General features: G+C 60.1%; 1 protein-coding gene across 2 annotated transcripts in view; it reads left to right on the top strand.

Annotated features, from left to right (window-relative positions):
* Nucleotides 1–263: 263 nt before the first annotated feature.
* The window catches only part of CERS4 (ceramide synthase 4), a 33214-nt gene continuing 27645 nt past the window's right edge, over nucleotides 264–5832 (top strand). Inside the window, exon 1 of one of the 2 annotated variants that reach the window (XM_032394694.1) lies at nucleotides 264–380. The gene's annotated coding sequence lies outside the window, so the exon portion shown is untranslated. Of the gene's footprint in view, nucleotides 381–531; nucleotides 1101–5832 lie in introns of those variants that run through there. The other variant, XM_032394695.1, reaches the window with a different exon arrangement.

The raw sequence follows: 5832 nt of genomic DNA, 5'->3' as shown, positions 1-5832 counted from the left end.
GGCTGGATCTCGGCCAAGCGCGCCTCCGGGCCGGCCTGGGGGGCGGGCCGGAGTGGGGGTGGGGGGGAGCGGGGGGACGGGTCCGGGGGGCGGGTCTGGGGCGGAGCTAGGCCCGGCCGGCGGCGCGGGGGCGGGGGTCCAGGAGGCGGTCCAGTTCGCGGAGAGGGCCGAGCCCCGCCAGGACCCCGCGCCCCGCCGGGCCCCGCCCCGGCCCCGCCCCGTTCCCTCCGCCCCGTTCCCTCCGCCCCAGCCTACCCCCGGGCCCCACGGCAGAGGCGGCGCTGGGAGCAGAGTCCGGCGGCCGCGTGCGGGCTGCGCGCGCTCCTTCCTCTCCGCCTCTGCCGCCCACCCCCGGTGCGCCCCGCCGCCTGCGCCCCCAGGTAAGCGAGCGCCCCCGCGCCCCGAACGCCGCCCGGAACGCCACCCTCGCGGCGAGCCCCGGCCCCGCCTCCGCGGCCATGGCGGCCCCGGCCCCCCCTCACCCCGCCCGGGGCGGCCTCTCGGGGCTTCCCATCCGGTCCCAGGCCCCGGGCCGCCGCCCCGAGAGAGCCCTGCTCCCCCGAGCGCCGGGGACGCGGCTGCGAAACGGGCAGGAGGGAGTGGGGGCGAGCCTGGCCCGGCGACGCGGGGGAGTCCGGGTGGGTGAATGCGAGGAGCGCGACGCGAGTGTGGGTCAGACGCCAAGGAAACCGTACGGAGTGCCCGCGCTGGGGACGCGGCCGGCGCCCTGACCTCGCAGCCCGGCTGCGTAGACGGCTAGCCACTGTGTAAACAGGCTCCGATCACTCCAGCCCGCGCTAAGTGCGGGGAGGACAACACCTCGGGGAGATGGAGGAAGGGTCAGGGAGCGCTTCTCGGAGAAGGGGTCATCCGGGCCTGAGTGGACCAGCCAGCGAGGGCTTTTGAGGCCCAGGAAGCAGCGAGATTTAGAAGTAGGGCCCAGCCTGGTGTGTTTGCAGGGCAGAAAAGAGGCCAGCGTGGCTGAAGCGCCGGGAGGGAGGCTCGGAGGTGGGGAGAAGTTGGCCCGCGCCTCGAAGATGGCGGGGAGTGAGTGGATTCCATTCTCAAGCCTGGGGGGGCCACGGGAGGCTTAGAGCAAAGTGAGTAACCCGGTCCTGTTGTGTCTTAGGAAGATCCCCTGCTGTGGGCAGGAGGGATGGGAGGAAACCCGGGAGGAGGCTGCTGGCTTGCCCCCCACCGGAAGGGGTGGTGGACAGGGGGTGACGCGGGGGGGGGTGCATTCTGGCAGAAGAACATCCTCTGCGTTCCCTGCCTGCTCAGAAGTGGGGCGTAAATGAACCTGCGCGGAGGAGATTTCTGGCGCTGGCAGCTGGGAGTATGCAGGGGCCTTTGCTTGCTGGGATGGGGAAACTGAGGGAGAAGCAGGTGGGGTGGGGCTGTCGTGGCTGAGTCTGACTTGCAAAACCTGTGAAATGCCACCTGATGGGGGAGGCTCCTGGAGACCCACTCTACACCCAGGCAAGGTCTCCAGCCGTTGAGTGCAGGGGCCAAGCTGTCCCCAGTCCAGTGACCTGGATCTCTTTTAGGGAGGCTGCCCGAGAAAGACATTCTGGAGTATGGGGTTGCCTTAGAAGCTCCCAGGGTCCCCGGTCTCCACTCAGGCCCCTTCCAAGAGCAGCTGCTGTGAATAAACATGGCTGGGGTGTGGGTGCCAGGAGACTCAGCCACCTGGGTCCCCACAGGCCAAGCCAGGACCTTTCTTGCCTGCTTTCCCAGCTCACCTACTCCCAGTGGAGGTGTCTTGAGAGGGGAGGGAAGAGGTAGTAGAAATGAGCTGGGAGACTTGGTCATGGAACTGGCCTTGTCACCCCGGGGAAAGTTTTCTGGGCTTCGGTTTGCCCATCTGTAAAATGGGTCAGTAGAACCTATCCCTGGGAGTGTTGTTCTGATCAAAGGAAGCCTTGGCTAGGAAAGGGCTTGGCTGATCCCAGTGGCAGCCTCCGGGGCCTTGAGGGAATGGGGGAGACCGCCAGAGCCAGCGCGAGTTCACAGCATGATGAGCCCCCATTTCCTGCACTGAGAAATGGGAGCACTGTGTAACTGCCCACCTCCAGACCCGGGGCCTTCTGCAGACTGAGTGAGTCAGGCGTGTAAAGTGTTTGGTTGGCCCAGCGCCTGGCTTGGAGTGATCGCTTGGCACAGAAGCCGCTGGGCTCCTGTAGTTGGCCGGGGGGGTGGGGGGGAGCAGGAGTGGGCCTCCCACCACCCTCGGGATGCCGAAGGTGCCCGGGGACAGGCTCCTCTTATCTGAGCACCACAGGCTGTCCTCTCTCCCACTCTCTGGAGGCTGCCTCTGACCTTGTCCTGCCCGCTGAAGTTCGGTGCCCGCAGGCTACTGACTTCACCTCCTTTTTGCTTCAGCTTCTTCACCTGTAAAATGGGAATAATAGCAGTCATCACCTCAGAGGTGAACACAGCACCCAGGTGCTAATAAGCACCTGGTAAAACAGCAGGTGCCTGGATGTCTGGGGGGAGGGAGCCCGGAGGAGTGGCCTGGTTCACCCTCCCCAGGGAAGGCTTCTTGGAGGAGGTGATCATTGGTGGGTTACTAAGGATGATTCAGAGTTAACAGGGCAGAGGGACCAGGGTATAGAGATGTGGAGGGGAGAAACTGCAGGATGCATGGCAGGAGCTAAGAGACCAGACTGGAAGCAACCTCGCTGTCCAGATCGAGATGGAGGTGGGGATGAGGGAGAAGTGCATGGATCCTGGAGAGATTGGAAGTGGGGGTGGTGGGGCAGCCGCTGATTGGGGAGCAGGTTCCGGTGCATCTGGAAATTGTGATGTTGCTAGACACCCAGATGGTGGCGAGGTGCAGGGTGGGCTTTGAAGAAGCAAGCTTGGAGCTTGGGAGGCATCAGCACCTGGGGGGATTGGGCAGAGAGAGGAGGCAAGGAAACAGTTAGGTGGCAAGCCAGAAGCCAGGGAGCAAGGGCTTCAAAAAGGAGGAAATGGTCAACTCAGCTGAGTTTCTGAATCCTCTGCTTAAATAATTCAGTGGTAGGGATTTTCCTCCCTTGGCTGTCTTTCCCACCCCATCCCAAGCCATTCAGAATGGGCTCTTCTTTGCCACACTTGAATGGGCTCTGACCAGAGTGGCATAGAGGTCTTTCTCCTCCTTCGATCTCGACTTCATACCTTTGTTAATATGAGACTGTCCCACCAGTTCCCCACAATGAACGCGCAGGAGCTCAACTCTCTCCCCGCCCCCCCATCTTGGGCTCCCAACCCCATATTTTGCCCCAGGACCCCATGACTGTGTCTCTGAGGTGCCAGCCCCACCTGAAGAACCCCTCTATCCTGTGCTTGTCCCGCCCCCTGCCCCCAACTCCCTTCTGCCCCTGTGTCTGTCATTTATTCATGGAGCACATATTTATGAAGTGCCTGCAGTGGGAGGCACCGGGCTGAGCAATGAACACAAGCTTCCCTGCTTCTACCTCATGGAGCTAATGTTCTGAGAGGCAGGGAGGTGGGGGAGTGGGTGTGAAACCCGAAGGATGAGAAAGAGCCAGGTGGACATCTGGAGGAAGAGCATTCCAAGCAGAGGCACCAGCATGTGCAAAGGTCCTCAGGCAGGACCAGGCCTGGCATGTTGGAGGTATAACAAGGAGGCCAGGGTGGCTGGATCAGAGGGAACAAAGGGGAGCGTGGGCAGAGGGGCAGACGAAGAGAGCAAAGGTCTCAGGGTGCCTCAGTCCAACAACAGCAGACCTTGGGAGGGTCCTGGCTTGAAGGTTAAGAGGTTGCGGAGCCCCACTGCTTTGCAATTTGCGGGGTGGGGGGTCATTCCTGGAACCCTGATGGCCCAGGAGGCTGGCAGGAGGAAGGAAGAGAATCCACCCCTTTTCCCGGTGGGCAAGTCTTCCTCTTCCCGTGATGGGGGCTCAGCTGACCTTGAAGACTTCCCCGAGGAAGTGAAGTAGCCAGGAAGAGGGCACAGATAGGGGGTATGAAGGCAGGGAGGAGGTGGGGGGAGGCAGGCAGCGGCAGTGACCGGGTGGGCAGGCCAGGCAGGGCACAGAGCTGGATATGGAGCAGGATACTCTCAGGGAGGGGACAGAGATGCCAGGATAGCAGGCGGCAAAAACCAAAGCAGCTGTATTTTGAGGATGGTCGCGCCATCAGCCTGCTGTCACTCCCTTTCCAGGTGGAAGGGAAAAGACTCGAGTTCCCCCCTCCCACCCCCCCCACCCCCACAGTGCATGTGGACGAGGGCTTGGCCACCTGGATCTGGTCACCGTTCTCACCCCCACCGCTGACCCAAGCATGCCTCCAAACCTTAGCAAGCCTCAGAAGCCTTAATGAGAGGATTCAGAGCCTTGGACTCTGGATCAGAGATCAGTGGTCCTGCTGAGCCAGGACCCTGTGGCCGCCACTGTCCTCCCCACCCCACCCCACCCCTCTCCACACTAGGGATGGGTGCGCCTCGGGGCAGCTCCCGTAGGCCCCGGCTCAGCTATGACAGTGAGCCTGGCAGGCGCCATGGAGCGACAGCTGGAGCGAGGGAGTCTAACTACACTCTTAGGAGATGGCAGGGGACAAGGACAGTGACAGAAGGGGAGAGGAGGCAGGACAAGCTCTGCCAACATCTGCCTCTGGATCTCATTTTTCCATCTGAGATGTTGACTAGGGTGGGCCTTAATCTAAGGCTGTCACCTCCCTGCCAGCACCTCTTCCCATATGCCCCTCTGTTCCAGCCCCTGGGCTTCGTCTCAATCACTTGAAGCTACTGCCCGTGGCCCAGCCTCAGGGCCTTTGCACAGCCTGTTTCCTTTATCTAGAATGCTCTATGCCCATGGCTTCCTCATCTCTTTTCTCAAGCATCACCTTCTTTTTTTTTTTTTGTAAGATTTTATTTATTTATTTGACAGAGAGCGAGCGAGCCAGAGAGCACAAGCCACAAAACAGCAGAGGGAGAAGGAAAAGCAGGCTCCCTGCTGAGCAGGGAGCCCGATGTGGGGCTCCATCCCAGGACCCTGGGACCACGACCTGAGCCAAAGGCAGACACTTAACCAGCTGAGCCAGCCAGGCGCCCCTCAAGTATCACCTTCTTAAGGAGACCATCCTGACCTTCCTGTTTAAAATCGCATCCCTCACTGCCCAATTCCTGATCTCTTTTTCCTGCCCTATTTTTCTCTCCGCTATCCAGCACAATGAAATAAATTAATAAAATGTATAGTATTTGCCGCCCCCAACCCTCACCCTGTCCAGGACCTCAGCTCCAGGCACACAATAAATGTTTGTGCAGTGATGACAAGGAGGCAGTCTTTAGAGACAGGTGGGCTTACATTTGAATCCCAGCCCGCTGCCTCCTCCTTTGTGCCCTTGGGTGATTCTGTGCCTCAGTTTACACAGCTGCAAAATGCGGACCACAGAAGCACCTGGCGCTGGCCACCCCCCAACCCCCCCGCAGCTTCCTGGGGGAGCCTAACCAGAGCCTGGAAGCAGTTGGTGGCAATTTAGACCCTGAGTCAGGACACTTAGAACTTTCCCACATATTCCTAGAATTTTCCACAAACATGTGGAGAGTAAGGGGGGGTGCGGAGCCTCTCTAAGGTGGTCCTGTTTTTTTCCCCTCTTCCTAGATTTCGAATCTTTCACTTTTGAATAAGAAGAAGGTTTTTTTTTTTTTTTTTAATTTATTTATTTATTTGAGAGAGAGAGAATGAGAGACAGAGAGCATGAGAGGGAGGAAGGTCAGAGGGAGAAGCAGACTCCCTGCTGAGCAGGGAGCCCAATGCGGGACTCGATCCCGGGACTCCAGGATCATGACCTGAGCCGAAGGCAGTTGCTTAACCAACTGAGCCACCC

This window comes from Phoca vitulina, unplaced genomic scaffold (genome assembly GCF_004348235.1).
Source record: "Phoca vitulina isolate PV1807 unplaced genomic scaffold, GSC_HSeal_1.0 scaffold81, whole genome shotgun sequence".
Classification (NCBI taxonomy): domain Eukaryota; kingdom Metazoa; phylum Chordata; class Mammalia; order Carnivora; family Phocidae; genus Phoca; species Phoca vitulina.
Note: the sequence above shows the minus strand (reverse complement) of the source record. Positions and strands in the feature narration are given on the sequence as shown.